The 12,522-nt window shown below is 36.5% G+C and overlaps 2 pseudogenes; one reads left to right on the top strand and one right to left on the bottom strand.

Moving 5' to 3' along the window:
- The first annotated feature begins 263 nt into the window (after nt 1-263).
- On the top strand, nt 264-1,563 carry LOC149203989 (uncharacterized; annotated as a pseudogene).
- Nucleotides 1,564-3,280: 1,717 nt separating this feature from the next.
- LOC149203988 (UDP-sulfoquinovose synthase, chloroplastic pseudogene) lies at nt 3,281-4,346 on the bottom strand (annotated as a pseudogene).
- Nucleotides 4,347-12,522: the final 8,176 nt, after the last annotated feature.

Here is a 12,522-nt window from a genome sequence, read left to right as displayed (position 1 = left end):
AGAGAAGGCTGTCAAAAGACTGGAGTCAACATCATTGACCTTCCCAATGGAAGGAAAGATGCAGCATATAAATCCATTTTAGTATATATGTTTTCATTTTCTCTTGATAATCATCTTCCCTTACCATTTTATTGATTTCATGAGATGTTTATTTTTCTCCTGCTTTGCACAAACTAGGGAAATGGGGGTATACAATTGTTCTTGCATTTCCAGATGGAGTGGGTGTCTCTTCTTCACTACACAATGATGGTCGATTTGTGTGGGATTAACCATGTTTGGCTTGAGGTGAAGGTCTTGTTCCAGCAAAATCCTTGTCTCTAGCACCCGATTTCACTTTTTATCATGTTGGTTGTCTTTCAGGTGATGACTCTGTTATGCAAAATGATGAAGAATCTACTGTCTATAGAGGGAGCTCCAAGAATGGATACAATATTGGAAATGCTCCAAACCAAATTTATTGTATAAATCCAAAGCATGTTTCGATGGATTGGACAAAAACGTCTCATTTGGTTGGAGAATATAACCCAAATTATTTCATAAGAAATGACAATAATGTTATAGGAATGCATTCATGGTCAACACAATATCCAACTCCGATTTCAAGGACTCTACCCACCCATGCAGGTAAATCTTCTTCATTGCAAAGGACTCAAACATCTAGTGTCATATTGTCTGCACTTGATAAGCCTATGCAGACATTATCTGTCACAGATTCTGGTCAACATAGAATGCCTTCTAATGAAACAAATTCAGGACAAACTTCATATTTTTGGGTCCAACCTAGCGATATTCAAGGTTTAAAGAGACAACTTGTCCACATTCTCAATATATATAGAGGAAGTATGCTTCTTGCACATGTTCCATCTGAATATCAAAAGGTCTTTGGCAGACCTCTATCTTTAGTGGAGTATGGTTCTTATAAGCTAGTTAATTTGATAGAAAAGATGCATGATGTCTTCACCATTGAAGGAAAAGGAAACAATAAGTTTTTGTTTTTAAGAGAGTTATCAAACAAGTTCATGCAAGGTAAAATATAAATGAACTCTTCTACCAATGATTCAACAGATGTGATTAGGAAGAAAGAACATAATGGAAAGTTAGAGAAGGGAAAAGTTTAAAGGATTCCAAGAATTCACAGATCTAGGTGCTTGTAATGACCTACGTGATGACTTTGATCCATATGACATAGAAGTGAACATGGCTTCACATTCAGATGAAGGTTCATATGATGGAAGTTGAAGTGAACAAGATGACGAAGATGGGGATGGAGAGATGATCCTCCAAGGAGATGTGAATGTTGATGAATATGAAGCATAAGCAAGCCTAGAAATATTCAAACAAGAACTGCAGGGGCTTTTGGTAAGCCATGCCTGTGCAATTCTGCTGGCAAAATTTTCAACACTGTACCGACAAAGATACACCAAAGATCTCGATTACCAGGTATTTGGTGTTAAATAACTTGAAGCACTAATTCAAAAATTTAGAGATGTTACAATTGTGTTGGAGGAACGCGACATTAAAAGGAAATTCGTTGTTGCCAACTGTGGTTCTAATGTTGATTAAAATTAACAATCCACTGATGCTGCAGCCGCCATTCTTTGTCCAGATGTAAGTGTCAAATCGTAATGTCTCAGGATACATGATTTCAAACTATTTAGAGAATTGTCAAAATACATCTTTCAAAGAGTTAACTAAGCAAGTAATTGACATCTTGATTCTCAACAACATTCTGAAGTTCTTGGTATCTCAAGAGTTTGAAGCTGTTTCTACAAAGAAAATGCCAGATTTATGGAACAGAGCTCTAAATGATATTGAGAATTACAGGTTTGTAATTTATCAATAGCAACATCTAAATATGCAGAGTATAGGTTATGGTTTGCATTTTGGAAGATGCGATTTATATATTATATTGAGGAATTCTTATTACAAATATATAAGATGAAATGGGAGCTTTTATATTGTGAGAAAGTTGAAGGCAGACATAATGATTTTGTTTTGTAGTCTCTTGTGACGTGAATCTGGCAACATCACTTGTTTGATTACTGATGAAATTTATTTCATGACTTTTTTACTAATGCAGTACTGTGACATCATAAAGATGATATTTCCCATTTTCTGAAGAGATTATATGAACATATTTGAAAGGAACAGAATTTCCTGATTTCGAGATTAACCTGGACTTTGACCTTCTGAGGATATATTTGGGGATTTTCTGTTTCAGGTCTCCGCAACTTGGTTTTGGTTTCCTCTCAGTGCATAGGTCCACATAAGTATTGTTCTAGTAGTGGGCATGTGTTCATGAGACAGAATGATTTGGGGTCATCTTGTTTAAATGCATCTTTCGGGCAATGGCATTTTTGAATGTGAAAGGTGCGTAAAAGTTATATTACAAAATAGATATGGCTTGTCTTTCAAGCTTGATGAAGTTTGTTAACCAAATTGCAAATAATACTATCCCATGTGTTACTGGTCACTGAATAAGTATCGGTTACTAAAGTCGGAGGATATTTCTAAATTCTTTGTGGGTATCAATTTATCTACATTTGAAATCATTTTTAGATACTCTATTGTATGTTGTTCTCAAAGTATACCAGGGGTTCTTCAGTGGGTTCTATTGGAAAGTTTGGAAACAGTAACCAAGAGGGTTTTTTCACTCTATAATAAAAAATGAGGCCAAATTTCTTGTATCCGAAGATCATTTATGCCATCATTTTCTGCCTACTCATCAAAGATAGGAAAACATGATTCTTGGGAAAACTTGGTATAAATTTGAGTGCTAGATGTTTTAGTTATTTCACTGAAAGTTGGGCTCAGAAAGAAAGAATTGTTTACAAGGATTTTGTTGATCCATGTCAGAAGAGTGAAGCAATTAAAGAAGTTCAGAGCTCAATTTTATAGGTCTGTTATGGTGTCCACCACTTTTACTTCATTATACATTTGCAGTAAATATGAGCTCTAGTTTTTTCTTAGTACTCATAATTGTTTTGTAATTCATATTTGCTATGGTAGATGAAACATGTTCTCTAATATGATAATGCAAGAGTTTCTTTGTCAGGGAGAGCAATAAAATATTGCATAGAGACATTTCATGAAAAATGATGGAATTGTCGCTTTTAATGGCACTTCTTGACAAACAGTGAACCCTTTATGGAAAACAATGAACCCTTTATGGAAAGTAGTGAAGTAAAGATGTTGTCAACGCCCATACTGTTAAAGAATTTGAGATAGCAATAAAGAATATAATTTGATAGTTTTGACATCCCTTATGAAGCATCGTTGTTTATTTGTGAATCTGGCTTTTGAAAAACTTTCCATAAGTTCTAGCTCGACTATTTACTAAAAACTCGTAGTCCAGCCTATTAATGAGTTCTTTGTGTCCTGTAGTTTCTGAAGTTATGACACCATAAACCACCCCTTGATTGAGGTCTGTAGCCCTTAGTGTCCGAGCCTCTAAAGTAAAGTTTTTGTTGTGCAAATCGTGCACTTTTCTGAGATGATAAAAGGAACTTGCTTTCTTCAGATATGGCAGTGTATTTGTCCTGCCATTATGAGTAATAGTAATGTACCCTTCCTCAATTTCAATGTTAGGAGTTCCATATTCTCCCATGGTACCCAGTTTAAGTTTTAACCATATGGAATTCTGGGCTGAATTCCTTGATAGAAAAAAATCACATTCTTGGTTCCAAACACATTGTTATTCTGAGTATACACTGCTCTTCCTCTGTCTATCATGGAATATGGAGCAGAACTCTGTTCTCCAAAGTGTATGACTGCCTCGGGTTCAAAGGACTTGAAAGCCTCTGCAAGGAAATCAAAATTAGAAACATCTACTGCAACGAGGTCAAGTTGTTTGCTAGAGAATTTCTTCCATCTCTTTATTCTCTTCTGAATCGAGACCATGGCTGTTAGAGACCGATCCCAAGCTTCTAGGAAAACAACCTGCGGACAAGGCTATCAACAAGGACAACTTGGTATCCTTTATTTGGGAGATGCAAAGCTCTCGCCCATCCACAGTACCATCCCATCCTTCAACCATTACTTTCTTACCATTTACCTCCCTCTTCCATGGCAGGGGATGTTGTTTTCACTTCTTTCTCCTTCATAGCAATAGCCCTCGGGGAAAATTTGGCAATATTTCTTCTACTGCACTGTCTTTTAAACAAAGATAAAGATAAAAATTTACTGCATCCAAACAAGGCCTCTTGCTTCCAAAATGAAATAGAACTCTGCCCTCTTCTAAAGGAAATTGCATTAGCAGGCATCAAGATAGTGCTAGTAGCATCTATATGAGGCTTAATGCAAGCCATTGAATCCAAACAAGAAGCAGTCGACAACATCTATGACATGGGTTCACAGTTGAAAGCTAGTGTACCTAACCTAATATAGAAATGGTATGTCAGCCCTGAACTCGGCCCACATGTGAGAATTAGTACATATAGAAAAGATCATCAAAATCATTTTACACACAATATCTACATGACATAGGCATCTCTCTCAGTTCTTCCATCATAGAATTTTGTCTCTTCAGTGCCCCCGCGTTGTTCATTGTTTCATTCATGTCTATACTGGCTTTTAGGGCTGCTTCTTCCTTTTATTTTGTCATGGAATTGCACAATCCATTTAACAATTATGTGTTAGGGCTCCAGAGAATAGAAGATAATAGTAGATAACAACTGGAGAAGTTCATTCAATGCAATTTTTTATAAAAAGACTAAATGCTAAAGATGTTTAGTATAATCGTATCACTAAGCAAGAGACTTAATTTTGGGTTCATTTTTCAAAACTCATAGACATTATGTTTATGATCACTATTTTACAGAGACAAGATTAATATATGAGAGTGAAGAGTTCATTGTCTACACGCGAAGGAATAGGGGTGGCAACGGAAGAACTTATTTTAGGTATGGCGCCTGCGCATTTCCTAGCAGTTCCATTGATACAAACTGCATATCCCTTATGGCCTCATGTCTGCTGCGCTGTACAACCCCCTGATTTTACAATCGATTCTCCTTCAATAGCCAACAACCCTGCCATAGCGTATATCTTGTGTCCATATTTTGTTTTACAATCAATTTATGTTTAGAAATTAGGTAAATAGAAGTTCTTGTAGGTCGTTGTCCTTATCACAATATACCCATGATGACATTTTATATTTGGCTTATGGCTAAATGAATGAGTAATTTTGAGGCTCTAAATATATGGAAAAAAAATACTTTGTACCTAATTTATCTTGTACAACCCAATCCCAACAACTCAACCAACATCTACCCCTTTCCCTTTGGTATTTCCATTTGAAGTAAGTTGAGTATTGATTCAACCATTGAATTATTAATAATATAATAATAATAATAATATCTATTTTTAAGGTCAGAGCCAAGTCAGACACCAAATTGGTGTATGAGACCCCTTGTTTGTGGGACAAGGGACCCACCTCCGCGCAGTGATTTGACTGCTAAGTCTACGAAGGCATACATACTCTATCCCCCTCTGGTTTTGAACTCGTGACCTTTTAGGAAGAAACACGTGCTCTTAATCATTAGGCCCACTCAAGCTGTATAGGCCCACTCACGCTGTTAAACCTTGAGTTATCTACATACATGTTAAACCTTTGTTATCTACATAGGAATTTGTTTTAAATGCAACTTTTGTGCACCGGGAATATCAATTGATTTATTTAGTATGCATGTGGTCAAGTCCAATGTAAAAATGCATTTGCATAGTTGCGGGGTTAAAAATTTAAAATTTTTATTAGATTTCTAGATGAATGTTGAAACATAAATTGAAATAAACTCTGAGAATATGTTCAGCTACAAAGTCAACGTAAAAATTCATCATAATTGTATATGTTATTATTAAACTGATGTCTTAAAGGAATTTATAGGCATAAATAAGATGCTAGAAAGGTGGCCTTCCTTGTTTATAAATGTAAATTTGGTCACAATTTCCTATATGGACCCTTGAAATTTAGCAAGTGACCTTCAACCAAGTGTACTCTATAAATATCCGCAGCTTTGGGTATTTTTACTCACAACTATTGTTGGTGCTATGATCTAGTCTCTTGCTTCATATTAGGAGTTGTAATGTGAAAATGTTTGGGAGAGCATTGTCGAGCAGAGTATCCAACCAAAACGAATTACATACTCTGGCTACTTGTTGAACTATCTGTTGTAGTCAGTGATATTCCAGAAATTATTAGGACAACCTATGTCTTCAATATGTTATTTTATCATATTGTTGCAATCTATTTTAGGATGGTTTTCTTATGGGAACAAACTGGAACTTTTGGAACTTGTCATTCCCCTTTTTAAAAGTCATGCAAATATAGCAAGGAAAAATGTTCATGGAATTCTAGAATCATATCCTGAAATATGCTATAACATCATCTCTGATATTAGAAAAGCTATCTTTAGTTTAACAAGCTTTGGAGACTAGCCTCTAAAGATTCTACTTGGCTGTTTTGGATCCACTTAGTTTGGCATTTCTTTATTGAGCCTAAGTAGTAGTATTTGTTTGGTCCTTGCTTTTGGGTGGCCGCCTTCTTGGCCAACACTTGATTTGGGACTGTGACAGCCCAAGTGCCCCTTAATTATCAAACACTTATGCTTTTGCCCCTATGAAAAGTCAGTTTGGGAGTGGGCCTCAACCCATGTGGTCAACTTCTGCTTGGCTGTGTAACCCACATGATTATTTATTGGCAGCCAATTTCACCAGTGTTAATTGATTTTTTTAAGTGGTTTATAGTTTTCTGAGCTGATTGGTCTCGGGTATATTGTCTACCCAATTAAATTTTAATTTATTTATTTCTTTCCACACTCATTGGACTTAAGCCACCTGTTTATAAAATACATAAAGGAACCTTTTATTTTGCATATTTTGAAAGTTTTACTTTCATATATGCAACTTTTAGTCGTAGATGTGAAGTAGATTATAATAGATTTATGAAAGCTAAACTCTGATTTGGCATTCTAATGCTTGAATATGCATTTTAATTTATGTTTTCATGCATTTAATGGCATGAATCTGACTACTTTCTAAGATTTCAATGTGAATGTTTTGTAGGTTTGAAGCCCTTTACAGATAAGTGTAACCTGCTTGTATATGTCGTCAAATGGATTATGATGATATCGGTTTGTGAGAATGTTGCAATATCTAGTGTGTTTGTAAATGTGATAATTACCTCATTGTGAAGCTCGTTGATGTGTTCATGAGTGGAATGATATTTTGCTAGATCATGGTTTTAGTACTTGCATGGACTATGTTGTCTATTACTACATTCATGATTAAAGTGTAGTTATGTGTTTATGTATACACATAGATACTTTGATAGCATGTAAATGAATATATAGTTAAAATCACTCATGCATTGGTTACTCTAAAAAATCGAGAGTTGGGTTTCAAGCATGGGACCGTGGTTCACATTAAGGCCTTGGGTAGTAAAGCAAGGCAAGGAAAAACTCATCTTCCTTTATAAACCTAGCTTGTAGTTTTTTTATGTCCACACTTCCAGGGATGGCAGAAAGTATGAGCACTCAACTTTCCACCTAGGTTGATGGGATAGACATTGAGCGGGCATTGGTGGAATCATGTCCTAACAAAATTATGCAGTGTGAACTGGAACCAACAATTGGCCATCAATTGTTGTATGTTCCCTTAGTAAACCAATCGCATTGATGCAATAACCAACATTATTCAATGTAGACGAAAGAGAGTAGGGTACAAGAAAAAATAGGAGTGTTGGGAATGTTGTCTGCCACACTCTACTCACCTCCCTTTGCTAAGATATTTATACCCTATGACACAACAAGAGTGCTAGTAGAGGCATGGCTGACCAGGTAAGGGTTCCAGAGTGGAACCCTGAGTCTGCATTTATCGTTCACCACCTATTTCACTTCTCCTTGTTGATGTCAAATGCCATTGATGGTGATAACCATAGCAATGGGCATGATAACAAGACCCACGAAGATGGCTTGTTGGAGCTATGTGGAGGCCACAAGGATGTCACATGGTTAGGATGATGGCATGGACTCTAATGATAGGTTGAACCTTGATCAAGGGTAACTTTCGATCCAGGAATAAGGTCAAGGTAAAATTGGTATCCCCGAAAATATATGGATGAGATGCATGCAATGGTGATATTAGAAGTTAATTCTAAAAACTAGAAAAAAAAAGAAGGTTTTTGCTAACCCCATCTTCATAACATACATTGGGGATTAGGTTAATGATAAGCAACATCTTCCTCGTCCTAAGAACCTTTAAGAGAGTGGAAGGGAGGTGGTTACAGAGTGGTATCAGAGCATTGGATAAAATGTTGGGCTTGGAGGGCTAGAAACACACTAGATGAAGCAAAGGTTCAACACTAGACCTTTTGGGAATAAACTTAGAAGCTCTGTTAAAAGTTACAAAGTGGATCACAAGGGAGTAAGGGATTCAACATTGTACCCAAAGAGGCTCACACACATCCACTAACTAAATTTTTTGACCTGACAAATTAATTTCTACACATATACATGTGTGCAAGTGATGAACTTAGCGCTGATATGACTACGTGTTTGATAGATTGATGACATGGTATTTTTATTTCTAACCTGCATACTAACGTGGGATTTGAATTTTCGGCTAAGTTTCAAATCAACATATCTATTGCAGATATGCCAAGGTGATGAGTAAATTTAGTTGATTTGTGTTTGATTTGGCTAACAGTTATGTGTATGCAACAACATAGAGAGAGAGAGAGAGAGAGAGAGAGAGAGAGAGAGAGAGAGAGAGAGAGAGAGAAATCCCAACAAGGATAAAGAAATCAACAATAAAATGATAGAATACAACATTTCTAGATCCTATCATCATTAGGAAGAGGACTCACTGGCAAAGAGGTGAGAGAAAAAATCCTCTAACTAGATGGAGACCCTTAGGAGTTTGAAAGCTTAATTGAGAAGATTATCTGAGCACAAGAAAGGAAAGTAGAGGTGAATGCAGTGATCTTGTAGAAATTGTTGGATATACAAAGATAGAAGCGACATGAGCTTGGTGCCAACTATTTAAGATGACACAAATCCAAGCAAAGTCCTTTTGAAATATGGAAACAAGGACTAGATGTTAATAGAGCAGAAGGTTAAGTTGAAAAAGAGGCAAATGCAAGCTAGTGCATACATGGTGAGGGGATAAACCCCACTGAGTACCCTAGAAAGAGAATCAAGCAACCATAACCTATGTCTAGTGTAGCATGCAAGAGATGTCATCAATAAAGGAGGAGAAAGAAGAGGTCAATGCTAGAGGAGTTAAAGAAAGACAAACCTCCCATCTTTGATGGAGAAAATAAAAAGTCTAAATATGTAGAAGCTTGGTTGTTGGGAATGAGGAAATATTTCAGAGTCCATGACTGCTCATAAAATATGAATTCCAAAGTGGCTATTTTCAGCTTAAAGGGTAAGCCCGACATGTTGTGGGAAGATTTGATCAATTTCAAGGAAATTAGAGAGAAGGAAATGTCATGGAGAAACTTTGAGAAATATTTTTATGAGAAGTACTTGTTTGAGAAGGTGAATTTTCAAAGGTATCCCAGTGGACTACCACATGCTTACCGAGACACAATTGAGTTTGATGAGTCGAGACCTTGGAGGACACTATCCGGGAGTCCAAATATTGCTATGAGCAGTCCAAGCATAAGGTTGAGTTTTGAACTGATTGGAAAGCAAGAGATAAGACCAACTTCAACGGAAAAGGGTTGAAACCCTTGGGATACAAGCAAGAAGGGAGGAATGTGAATTTCACCACTCTCACTAAGGGTAAGGTTCAATAGAAATTCACCATTGGTAGTAGAGATTGGCTAAATAAACCAAGAAGAGAAGAGGATGAGGGCATCATGAAAGAACCTTTGTAGTGCTAGATGTGTGGAGAAAATGACCCGCTGAGAGATTTTCAGCAGCAATAGCAGAATGGCACAAGGTTGCACTATGTACAAGAGGTAACAAAAGTGAACAATTTGGCCCGGAGCATGCCTTGAATTTATGTGGCCTTGGACAACAAGCAAGAAAATCATCAAGCCTCAATGATCAAAATATAAGGTATGCTCTTCAATTAGCCTATTTAAATTTTAATTGGCCTAGGTTCTAATATGATCTATATCATCCTGAAGATCACAAAGAAATATCCTCTTGAAAGGAAGACTCATGAATAATCATGGTTGGTCCAACTAGCCATGGGAGCCAGTTAACCAGCATGTACACTACCGTTGCTCTCTATCTCTTGTCATTGGGCTTGTGTGATATCCTAATCGGCATGAATTTATTGGAAGCCTATAGAACCAAAGTGGACTATTATGACGAGTCATTGGAATTCCTAAGCTATGCAAGTGAAGAAATGGTGCTTCAGGGAATAAGGAATCTTGTTCCTATCCTACGGATATTGACACTGTAAGTAATGAGATGAAGTTGCAAAGGTTGTGCTTTGTACGTTGTCTAAGTGACCAATGAGGCAGAGAGCATTGAGGCTAGAATGGAAGCTCACCCAACCTTAGCACAATTCAAAAATGTGTTTCCAAAGAAAATATTGGGATTTCCACCTACGAGAGAAATCAATTTCTCCATTGAATTGATTTCTGGATCAATGTCAATCTCAAAATCCCCATATCATATGAGCAAGAAAAAGTTAGTGTAGCTAAAATTGTAGTTGAAGGAAATGTTCGACTAGGGGTATATCAGGCCTAGTGTGTCACTCTGGGGAGCCCTAGTGTTGTTCGTAAAGAAAAAGGATGGAACAATGTTGTTGTGTACTAACGATTGGTAGTTGAATAAGGAAACTATGAAGAATAATTACCCACTACCCAGAGTTAATGACTTGTTTGATCAACTGAGAGGCGCCATAGAGTTCTAAAAAATAGACCTGAGTTCTGGTTATCATCAAGTCTAAATTAAGGATGAAGACATCCATAAAACAAAAATTAGGACAATATATGGACATTATGATTTTGTGGGTGTGTATTTGGACTTACAAATGCCACAACCACAGTTATGTGTCTGATGAACAATGTACTCAAACCTTATTTTGGACAAATTCATATAAGTATTCATGGATGACATCTTTGTCTACTCAAAAAACATAGAGGAACATGAAGAACATTTCAAAGTAGTATAGCAGTTGCTGAGAGAGCACAAGATCTATGCCAAACTCAACAAATATGATTTCTTTTGATCACAAGTTCAATACTTGGGACATGTCATTTCAAGGGAAGGAGTGGTTGTGGACCCTAAGAAGATTAAAGTCATCATGGAGTGGCCCACTCCCAAAAATGTCACTAAAGTGAGATATATCATGGGATTGGTTGGATATTATTGGTGATTCATTCAATATTTCTTGAATATTAGGAATCCAATCACAACCTTACATAGGAAAGGAGTCAAATTCCAATGGATATTAGAGTGCACAACTAGTTTTAAATGGCTTAAGAAATTGCTCACATGTGTAACTATCTTGCAGATAGTGGACCCAAAAAATGACTTCTTGGTTTGCATAGATTCCTATAAGGAAGGAATAGGTGGAGTCTTGATGTAATAAATACAAGTGGTCTGTTATGAGTCAAGAAAATTAAATGAGCATGAGAAGAACTATTTCACTCATGACTTGGAGATTGTAGCAATAGTGCACACATTGAAAATGTGGAGGCATTACTTGCTTGGGAGGAAGTTTGTGTTGATGTCAGACCATGGAGGGTTGAGATACTTGTTTGACCAACCCAAGTTAAATGATATACAATCCAAATGGTTTTCTTTGATAAATGAGTTTGACTTTGAGATAAAGCACAATAAATGTAAGGAAAGCAAAGTAGTAGTCACACTTAGCAGAAGCTTGCAAGTGACACACTTAGTAACCATGAGAACTTGTGAATCTAATATCAAAGAAAAGATCAAGGAAGCATTGATACAAGATTAACACTTTCAACATGCGAAATATTGCTTGTAGTGGGAGTTAGAGGGGCCATTGAGTAAGAAATACATGCTCACAAACGATGGAATGTTGAAATTCAAGGACATGTGGTATATAGCTTGTATGAGTGACTTGAAGAAGCTCATCTTGGATGAGTTTCATGAAATACCTTACTCAATTCATCTTGGTTATCAGAAAATGATAATAGCCATAAAGGAAATATACTATTGGTCAAGTATGAAAAGGGAAGATGATGAGTACATTTGCAGGTACCTGGAATGTCAACAAGTCAAAGTGGAATACAAAAACCCAATGGGAATGCTACAACCAATCCCCATTCCCAAGTGGAAGTGGGAAGTCATATCTATGGACTTCATCACATATTGTTAAGGACATCCAAACATCATGATGCTATTATGATGGTTGTGGATAAGTTGAGTAAGAAAACCCACTTTATAGCCGTCAATTTTACTCACAAGGAAATTGACATAGCTCATATTTTCATGAAGGAAATATTTAGATTGCATGACATACCTAAGAAGATCATTTTAGATCATGATGCCAAGTTTACTTCCAATTTTTGGAAGGCATTTTTTGCTAGTT

This window comes from Pinus tabuliformis, chromosome 2_1 (assembly GCF_031772625.1).
Source record: "Pinus tabuliformis cultivar Carrire ecotype Pingquan chromosome 2_1, CPIR1, whole genome shotgun sequence".
Taxonomy (NCBI): domain Eukaryota; kingdom Viridiplantae; phylum Streptophyta; class Pinopsida; order Pinales; family Pinaceae; genus Pinus; species Pinus tabuliformis.
The sequence above is the reverse complement of the archived record's forward strand: the minus strand, read 5'-3'. Positions and strand labels throughout refer to the sequence as shown.